Genomic DNA, 11,259 nt, shown 5'->3' on the forward strand with positions numbered 1-11,259 from the left:
TGTAATGAATCACTGCCATTACAAAAACAGGTTTTTGGAGCTGTACTGCTTCTAAGAGCATCAGTATGCTTAAGCCATGTGTCATCTGTTTATTCTCTATAGTACACTTATCTCTTTTCTTTCAAATAGCCCCATGTGTGTGTAGAATGGCATACGCCTGCTGGAAGTCTTGTGTAAACATTTAAGATCTTCCCTGTCCTGATTTTTAAGGCTCGGGTGAAGGCCATCAGCTTTGCCCTTTGGGCAAAGGTCCCTGGGGGTAGATTTCTTGTTTCTATGACATGGGTCTGTGAGGTTACTGTGTATCCTGCCAGCCTCTCCCCTTCTCTGATAAAAACTGCTCCAGTCTGTGAACCATTTCTCTCTGGCATTTGGGAGAAGCTCACTTTTCAGATCAGGACTACTGGACTAGATTGCATATATGATTTCTGTACAATCACATGCCAGGGGCTCCATTTCTGTGGGTAGCAGAGTGGAAGGATTTAGTGTGCAACTAGCTTTATAGTAACCACTGGGTTTTCTAAAAGCATAGCCTGAACTTGAATAACCTTCGAGGAGATAGCCATTCTGTTCCCTTAGAACTTACTAAAGCCTGACCCTGGTGTGAAGTCCATTTAGTGACTGGCTGGCCAAACATTTATTTTTCAGCTTCCTTTAGGGTTGTAGTAGCTGCCACTTCCCATGGGCAAAGAGCCCATCCCTTAGTATATCCATCTGTGCCAAGTTGCTTCAGTCATGTCGAACTCTTTGCGACCCCAGGGACCATAGCCTGCCAGGCTCCTCTGTCCATGGGATTCTCCAGGCAAGAATACTGGATTCCTCCTCCAGGGAATCTTTCCAACCCAGGGGTCGAACCCAGGTCTTCTGCATTGCAGGTGGATTCTTTACTGTCTGAGCTGTGTACAACTTTCTTATAATAGTACTTCAGATTCATGTACTTGATGCATATTTTTAATTACTAGTTTTATGATACAGTGTATTCTGAATTCAAAGAAGCTGATCTGTCCATTCTACTTCTAAAATTGAAAAATGGTTATTGTATATTTGCAATACTATTTAATGCCTAAGAGTTCAGGAGCCTGTAACCATCTTTGAGAGTAACTGCCTCAATCAGTTGAGTTCATACTGACATCTGGAGACCAAATTTGGTATTACATGAGGGTGCCAAAATTACAGATTTCATCAGAGCACTTAGGATCTCTGCTATCTGCTAAGTCACTTCAGTCGTGTGCGACTCTGTGTGACCCCATAGACGGCAGCCCACCAGGCTCCCCCGTCCCTGGGATTCTCCAGGCAAGAACACTGGAGTGCGTTGCCATTTCCTTCTCCAATGCATGAAAGTGAAAAGTGAAAGTGAAGTTGCTCAGTCGTGTCCGACCCTCAGCAACCCCATAGACTACAGCCTTCCAGGCTCCTCCATCCATGGGATTTTCCAGGCAAGAGTACTGGAGTGGGGTGCCATTGCCTTCTCTGACTTAGTATCTCTGGTCCTCTTTAAAGTAAGTTTAAATAAATAAATAATTTGGAGATGAATTTACAGACACAAAATGATAATGGATACAAATATTAAAATTTTTTAAATAACTAAAATACCTGAAATATTTAAAATATCAAAAACTAATGAAAAAACGTTTGTTTTGAATGTTTTTTGGTGTATTCTATATGGAGCTCTGTTACTTGGAAAATGAATAACTAACTGTGGCTAACATTTCTTGAGTACCGGTTAGATGTTAGGGAATGTCCTTTACTTGCAACAAGTCATTATTTCATCTTCAGACCATCCTGTGAAATAGGACTATTACTATCCCCATTTTACAGTTGACATCCAGGTTCAAGGAGGTTGGTAATTTCTTAAGATCACTTAATGAGTCATGGCAGAGCTGAACTTGACCCCACAACTATGTGACTCCAGAACCCAGGTGACCCTGTTGCAGAGGTTCTGCAGCTGGGATTCTGTTATGAATCAAAAGAAATTCCTGTGAAAAATAAAGTTCTCTGGGTCATTCCCACAAAGAGCTGAATTATACAACTTCCTTAGTTACAAATACTGAAAGTTCAGTTCAATCGCTCAGTTGTGTCCGACTCTTTGCCACTCCATGTACTGCAGCACGCCAGGCTTCCTGTCCATCACCAACTGCCGGAGCTGGCTCAAACTCATGCCCATTGAGCTGGTGATGCCATCCAACCATCTCATCCTCTGTTGCCCCTTTCTCCTCCTGCCTTCAATCTTTCCCAGTGTCAGGGTCTTTTCCAATGAGTCAGTTCTTCGCATCAGGTGGCCAAAGTATTGGAGTTTCAGCTTCATCGTCAGTCCTTCCAATGAATATTCAGGACTGATTTCCTTTAGGATGGACTGGTTTGATAAACCTACAAGACGGCAGAGTAGAAGGACATGTGCTCATCTCCTGTGAGAACTCCAGATTTACAACTTGCTGCTGAACAACCATCAAAGGAGAATGTTGGATCCCATCAAAAAAAGATACCCCATGTCCAAGGGCAAAGGAGAAGCCCCAGCAAGATGGTAGGAGGGGCACAATTGCATTTAGAATCAAACCCCATACCTGCCAGAGATGCTCAAAGGGCTCAAACAAAACCTTGTGTGCACCAGGAGACCCCGCAGAGACTGAGCCAGACCTGCCCTTGAGTGTTTGAGTGTTTCCTGCAGAGGTGTGGGTCAGCAGTGGCCTGCGCAGGGGCAGGGGCTCTGGATGCAGCAGACCTGGTTGTTGCATAAGCCCTCTTGGAAGAGGTCACCATTAACCCCACCATCAAGTCTCCAGAACTTAATCGTCCTGGGGAAGCAGACTCTTGGAGGACACAAACAAAACCTTGTGCACACCAGAACACAGGAGAAAGGAACAGTGACCCCATAAGAAACTGACTCAGACTTCCCTGTGAGTGTACAGGAGTCCCTGGTGGAAGCATGGGTCGGTGATGACCTGCTGCAGGGTCGGGGGTACTGAGTATGGCAGTGTGTGCATGGGACCTTTTGAAGGAGGTTGCCATTTTCTTCATTACCTCCACCATAGTTTGGTTTCAGGTCAAACAACAGGGAGAGAACACAGCCCCACCCATCGACAGAAAATTGGATTAAAGATTTACCCAGCATGGGCCCACCCATCAGAAAAAGACCCAGTATCCCCAAAGTCAGTCTTCCCCATCAGGAAGCTTTCATAAGCCTCTATCCTTATCCCTCAGAGGGCAGAAAGAATGAAAATCACGGTCACAGAAAACTAATCAAACTGATCACATGGACCACAGCCTTGTCTAACTCAATGAAACTATGAGCCATGCCATGTAGGGCCACCCAAGAAGAATGGGTCATGGTGGAGAATTCTGACAAAATCTGTTCCATTGGAGAAAGGAATGGCAAACCACTTCAGCATTCTTGCCTTAAGAACACCATGACCAGTATGAAAAGGCAAAAAGATATGAACTGAAAGATGAACTCCCCAGGTCAGTAGGTGCCCATATACTACTGGAGAAGAGTGGAGAAATAACTCCAGAAAGAATGAAGACATGGAGCCAAAGCAGAAACAATGCCCAGTTGTGGATGTGACTGGTGATGGAAGTAAAGTCCAATGCTGTAAAAAGCAATATTGCATGGGAACCTGGAATGTTAGGTCCATGCTACTGCTAAGTCACTTCAGTCGTGTCTGACTCTGTGCGACCCCATAGACAGCAGCCCACCAGGCTCACCCATCTCTGGGATTCTCCAGGCAAGAACACTGGAGTGGGTTGCCATTTCCTTCTCCAATGCAGGAAAGTGAAAAGTGAAAGGGAAGTCGCTCAGTCATGTCCGACCCTTAGCATGGACTGCAGCCTTCCAGGCACCTCCATCCATGGGATTTTCCAGGCAAGAGGACTGGAGTGGGGTGCCACTGCCTTCTCCAGTTAGGTCCATGAATCAAGGTAAATTGGAAGTGGTCAAATAGCAAGAATGAACATTTTAGGAATCAGTGAACTAAAATGGACTGGAATGGGTAAATTTAACTCTGATGACCATTATATCTACTCCTATGGGCAAGAATCCCTTAGAAGAAATGGCGTAGCCCTCATAGTCAACAAGAGTCCAAAATGCAGTACTTGGGTGCAATCTCAAAAATTACAGAATTATCTCTGCTTGTTTCCAAGGCAAGCCATTCAATATCACAGTAATCCAAGTCTATGCCCCAAACAGTAAAGCTGAAGAAGCTGAAGTTGAACTGTTCTGTGAAGACCTACAAGACCTTCTAGAACTTACACCCCAAAAAGATGTCATTTTCATGATAGGGGACTGGAATGCAAAAATAGGAAGTCAAGAGCTACCTTGAGTAACAGGCAAATTTGGCCTTGGAGTACAAAATGAAGCAAATCAAAGGTTAACAGAGTTTTGCCAAGAGAACACACTGGTCATAGAAAACACCCTCTTCCAACAACACAAGAGAAGACTCTATACATGGACATCATGAGATGGTCAATACCGAAATCAGATTGACTACATTCTTTGCAGTCAAAGACGGGGAGAAGCTCTATACAGTCAGCAAAAGCAAGACCAGGAGCTGACCGTGGCTCAGATGATGAACTCCTTACTGCCAAATTCAGACTTAAATTGAAGAAAGTAGGGAAAACCATTAGACCATTCAGGTATGACCTAAATCAAATTCCTTATGATTATACAGTGGAAGTGAAAGTGAAGTTGCTCAGTTGTGTCCAACTCTTTGCAACCCCATGGACTGTAGCCTACCAGGCTCTCAGGAGCCTCTCAGTCATGGAATTTTCCAGGCAAGAGTACTAGACTGGGTTGCCATTTCCTTCCTTAGGGCATCTTCCCAACCCAGGGATCAAACCTGGGTCTCCCACACTGGGCAGATGCTTTACCATCTGAGCCACCAGGGAATACAGTAGAAGTGACAAATAGATTCAGGGGATTATATCTGATAGACAGAGTCCCTGAAAAACTATGGATGGAGGCTCGAGACGTTGTATAGGAGGCAATGATCAAGACCACCCCCAAGAAAAAGAAATGAAAAAGGCAAAATGGTTGTCGGAGGAGGTGTTACAAATAGCTGAGAAAGGAAGAGAAGTGAAAGGCAAAGGAGAAAAGGAAAGATATACCCATTTGAATGCAGAGTTCCAAAGAACAGCCAGGAGGGATAAGAAAGACTTCCTCAGTGATCAATACAAAGAAATAGAGGAAAGCAATAGAATGGAAAAGACTTCTAGTTTTTTCAATCTCTTCAAGAAAATTAGAGATACAAGGGAACATTTCATGCAAAGGTGGGCACAATAAAGGACAGAAATGGTATGGACCTAAGAGAGGCAGAAGATGTTAAGAAGAGGTGGCAAGAATATATAAAAGGTTACTGCAAGTATCTCTTGACTTCCTATACAAAAAAGATCTCAATGACCTGGATAACCATGATGGTGTGATCACTCACCTAGAGCCAGACATCCTGGAATGTGAAGTCAAGTGGGCCTTACTACAAACAAAGCTAGTGGAGGTGATGGAATTCCAGTGGAGCTATTTCAAATCCTGAAAGATGATGCTGTGGAAGTGCTGCACTCAATATGCCAGCAAATTTGGAGAACTCAGCAGTGGCCACTGGACTGGAAAAGGTCAGTTTTCATTCCAATTCCAAAGAAAGGCAATGCCAAAGAATGTTTTTTTCTACAATTGCACTCATCTCACACACTAGCAAAGTAATGCTCAAAATTCTCCAGGCCAGGCTTCAACAGTATGCGAACCGCAAACTTCCAGATGTTCTGGATTTAGAAAAGGTAGAGGAACCAGAGATCAAATTGCCAACAGCCATTGGATCATTGAAAAAACAAGATAGTTCCAGAAGCACGTCTATTTCTGCTTTATTGACTATGCCAAAGCCTTTGACTGTGTGGATCACAACAAATTGTGGAAAATTCTGAAAGAGATGGGAATACCAGATCACCCGACCTGCCTCCCGAGAGATTTGTATGCAGTCAAGAAGCAACAGTTAGAATTGGACATGGAACAACAGACTGGTTCCAAATTGGGAAAAGAATACATCAAGGCGGTATATTGTCACCCTGCTTATTTAACTTATATGCAGAGTACAGCATGAGAAACGCTGGGCTGGATGAAGTACAATCTGGAATCAAGATTGCCCGGGGAAATATCAGTAACCTCAGATAAGCAGATGACACCACCCTTGTGGCAGAAAATGAAGAACTAAAAAGCCTCTTGATGAAAGTGAAAGAGGAGAGTGAAAAAGCTGGCTTCACTCAACATTCAGAAAGCTAAGATCATGGCATCTGGTCCCATTACTTCATGGCAAGTAGATGGAGAAACAATGGAAACAGTGACAAACTTTATTTTGGGGGCTCCACAATCACTGCAGATGGTGAGTACAGTCATGAAATTATAAGACGCTTGCTCCTTGGAAGAAAAGTTATGACCAACCCAGATATAGCATATTAAAAAGCAGAGACATTACTTTGCTGACAAATGTCCATCTAAGTCAAAGTTATGGTTTTTCCAGTAGTCATGTATGGATGTGAGAATTGGACTATATAAAGAAAGCTTAGTGCCAAAGAATTGATGCTTTTGAACTGTGGTGTTTGAGAAGACTCTTGAGAGTCCCTTGGACTGCAAAGAGATCCAACCAGGAAATCAGTTCTGAATATTCATTGGAAGGACTGATGCTGAAGCTGAAACTCTAATACTTTGGCCATCTGATGCATAGAACTAACTTATTGGAAAAGATCCTGATGCTGGGAAAGATTGAAGGCAGGAGGAGAAGGGGGCAACAGAGGATGAGATGGTTGGATGGCATCACCAACTCAATGGGCGTGAGTCTAAGCAAGTTCCAGGAGTTGGTGATGGATAGGGAAGCCTGGCGTGCTGCAGTCCATGGGGTCGCAAAGAGTCAGACATGACTGAGTGACTGAACTGACTGAACTGGTTTGATAAACACTGAAAATATGCTACTAAAAATGTTTCTCAGAAGGATAATTGATGAGAGGGGACAGGAATGTCTCACAAATAGTATCATCACTTGCCAACTTAGTCTGAGGTCTATTTGCAAAGTATTTTCTTGGGTCAAGTAAGTTGGCCCAGCTCTGTCCAAATGAGGATCTCGGACCATTTATTTGAGATCCACATTTGTGAAGGGCCTCAAATATTGGTGTCCAAATGGGGTACACTGAACACATAGAAAGACAGTGACTTTCATCCTACATTTTAATGCTGTGTCCCATAAACGAGAGTCCGACTCCATCATGAATTATGAATATATAACTTTGGGAAATTTAATTATCTTTTAAATAGCATAATTATGTTGCACTATATTTCTGTATTAAAAGTATTGTTATTAACTGTAGACACATTATTCTTCAAGTATTATAACTGTTTTGGCATTTTTAATTTCTTTAATAAATTAAGAGCCTCCAAAAATAGAAGGGGCCCATGTCTCTAAAGCCCATTAAAAAATGCCCTAGATGCGTAGCTCTATAGCTAAATTTACAATGTACTGGAACATTTAGCCAAGAAAGATCTAAATTTTTACTTAAGGATGCCCTTCTAAGCTCAGCCTTCTTGTCAAGTACTTTCTCTAAGGTATTGGAAGGCCTTCACTGATAAGTCAAAATACCTCAAAAGCGAAAGGCATCATTGCAGATAATATTTAATAAAGTAGAAGGAGGTGCTTTGCCTTTGTAAGCTGGTTAGTTAAGCAATGAACTTTATCCAGAGCATCTTGGCCAGTGTGGGCTTCTTGTACTTAGCTAAAGGGCCTTAGCCAACTTCAATGTATCTCAATGATTTCATACTCCCAATAATGAGGATATGCTTTTTTTAGAAAGAAAAAAAAAAGGTTTTTTGTTGTATTAACATAGTAACAATTAATGAATATCTCAAAAGAAAGTCAATAAATTTTTCAATCAGAATTAATTATAGGACTGGCAAATGTCGGTAGGCACCATGTCTCTTCTCCTGTTCCCAGCCATATGGACAGAGATAATAAAACAGGGAAGCGCTTCTTTTGTTAAATTTGTATTTATTTTTGGCTACGCTGGGCCTTTGTTGCTGCCTACAGGCTTTCTCTATTTTCTGCTTGTGGGGGCTACTCCCTAAGTGCAGCACACAGGCTTCTCATTGCAGTGGCTTCTCTCGTTGAAGAGCAAGGGCTCCAGAGCACATGCTATAGTAGTTGCGGCTTGGGGGCTTAGCTGCCCTGTGGCATGTGGAATCTTCCCAGACCAGGACTCAAACCCATGTTTCCTACATTGGCAGGCAGATTCCTAACCACTGGACCACCAGGGAAGTCCCAGGGGAAGTACTTCTTAACACTGATCCCTCCCATAGTTTCCTCTGTTACAAACTCAACTCAGTATGTTGATGATAGCATCCTGGCAAGACCCAGTGATTTGTCTACCACCTTGGGAGAGAAAGGAAAATTTGTTACGACCAAGACTGTCCACTTCTCAGTTGCGCTATGGGTAGTTTCTATGAACCGATAAAAGACACTCATTTCAAATCCCTTTTTGCCTCCTATCCTGTGCAGATGCAATCTGTTCTTGGTATTGCTTAACGAGACTCAGCTGTGGTCACATGGGTAGTTGGAGTAGACCTCAGTCATTCTTGACTCCTTGCATTCTTTATTCATACCACTCCAACCTCTGCCACCAGAGACAGATAAATAGATAAATGTCACCTAGTCTTTTGGTTTTCCTTCATAAAAGCACTAGAATAATTCTAAGAACTTCATCTACACTGCCACAGTCTTGTAACTCTCTTCTGGCCTCTAATACACAGCCCTCAAATATGCCTTCCATACTGCAGTTAGGCTGGTTTGATTAAGGGTGATATCTCTTATGTTAAATAGATCAGAATTTGAACCACAATCCTATCATTTACTAACTGGGAAAGGTGTGTGTGTGTGTGTGTGTGTGTAGGTATGTGTGTAGGTGTAGGGGTGTAGGGGTGTGTGTGTGTGTGTGTGTGTGTGTGATGCTTAATCATCTCTGACTCTGTTCTGACCCCATGGACTGTAGTCTGCTAGGCTCCTCTGTCCATGGAATTCTCCAGGCCAGAATACTGGAGTGGGTAGCCATTCCCTTCTCCAGGGGATCTCCCCCATCCAGGGATCAAACTCTGGTTTGCATTGCAGGCTGATTCTTTACCACCTGAGCCACCAGGGAAGCCCAACTGGGAAAGCTGCTGCTGCTGCTAAGTCGCTTCAGTCATGTCTGACTCTGTGTGACCCCATAGATGGCAGCCCACCAGGCTCCCCCGTCCCTGGGATCCTCCAGGCAAGAACACTGGAGTGGGTTGCCATTTCCTTCTCCAATGCATGAAAGTGAAAAGTGAAAGTGAAGTCACTCAGTCGTGTCTGACTTTGCAACCCCGTGGACTGCAGTCTACCAGGCTCCTCCGCCCATGGGATTTTCCAGAGTACTGGAAAGAGTACTGGAGTGGGGTGCCATTGCCTTCTCTGACTGGGAAAGCTACTTACCCTTGATTTCCATGTCAGTAAAATGAGGAAAATAATTATATTTACCTCATAAAGTGCATCAATACATTCCTATAAATGACTAATAGAGACTTCTACGCAACTTCATTGAAATATTAAGGGTTTATAGAAATGAACTGATCTTTTAATAGGTCATTTTCAGATGGAAACAGTGGTGGGTAATATTGTATGTGTCAACTTGGCTGACACATGGGTACCTATATATCAGTGTTTACCTAGCTGGACATTATTCTAAGCGTGCCTGTGAAGGAGTTCCTGAATGAGATTAATGTTTGAGTGAGTAGACTGAGTAAAGCAACCTGCTTTCCCCAATGTGAATGGACCTGATCCAATCTGTTGCAGGCCTGAAGAGAATAAAATGCAGGGTGGGGAGGAGTTTGTTCTTTCTCTTTGACTGTTTTTGAACTGGGATATTGACTCTCCAGGTTCTTAGACCTTCTGACTCAGACTGAAACTATGCCACTGGCTCTGATGGGTCTTTAGCTTGCTGACAGCAGATCATGGGACTTATCAGGCTCCAGAGTCTTGTAAGCCAATTCCTTATAATAAATCTCTTTATATTAATACTTTCTTTATAAATATATATATTTCTTCATATATTTCTTCCTAATATGGAAACTAAGCTAGAAGCTATGATAAATTGTATAAAATATTCTGAAATGTTTATAGTTAATGATCCATTTCAAATGAATTAACATTTCTAAGCATAATTTACTAGGTCTCATGTCAAAAGAAAGACATGTAGACATTAATTTTTGGCTGTTTATTGAAAGAGGTGAAGAAGTTGTAAAACCAACTAAAAGAATTTGATTTTGTATATTAATTAAGGAATCTGCCTGGATGTGAAGGAGATATTCACTGGAAATTGCTCACATTTTTGTTTGCAAACTTATTCATTATGGTAGTCATAGTCTTTCAAAACCACCTCTTTAGAATTTATACTTTAAATGTCCTAAATCATTTTATACTAACTTGGAAATTGTCTTTGGTATTAGACTGCAAAAATAATCATGTAAAATGTTTGGAATATATAGAAAATAACAAATCACTTAAAATTGATGACTGAAGATGGTACAGTTCAAAGAATGAACCCTAGTGTAAACCACAGATGTTAATTAGTAAAAGGTATAAGTACAGGTTCATTGATCTTAACAATTGTACCACACTAACGCAAGATGTTAATAATAGGGAAAACCTGTGCAGTGAGATAAGTGATATCTGGAAACTCTCTGTACTATAGTCTCTGTGCAATTTTTCTGTAAACTTAAAACTACTCTAGAAAATGTGTATCAAAACTTTAAAAAATAAACCCATTCATCTGTGGGCAATTTATTTCTCCATTCTCACTTCTGTTTATCTTGTATCTATCCTATGTGAGTACCATTGCTGTAACTTTGTAATTTTTTAATCCAGGTATAGTGAGTCCTCAAACACTTTTTCAAAATTGTTTTTATTACTCTGAGTTCCTTAAATTTCCACATAAATTTTACTATTAGCTGGTTAATTTCTTCAAAAAAAAGTAGTTTAAATTTTCATAAGAAAATTTATTCATTGAATCTGTAGATCAATTTTAAGACTTTTTAATCATACAACATTGTCTTCAATATATAAATATAAATCTCTCTACTTATTTAGGTCTTATTTTTTTTCATTAATGTTTTGTAGCTTTCAGTGTGCAAATCTTGAACTTTCTCGATTAAATTTGGTCCTAATTATTTTATTCTTTCCTGAAATTGTAAAGGAAATTGTTTTCTTAACTTCATTTTGAGAT

The sequence above is a fragment of the Ovis canadensis genome, chromosome 7 (genome assembly GCF_042477335.2).
Source record: "Ovis canadensis isolate MfBH-ARS-UI-01 breed Bighorn chromosome 7, ARS-UI_OviCan_v2, whole genome shotgun sequence".
NCBI lineage: Eukaryota > Metazoa > Chordata > Mammalia > Artiodactyla > Bovidae > Ovis > Ovis canadensis.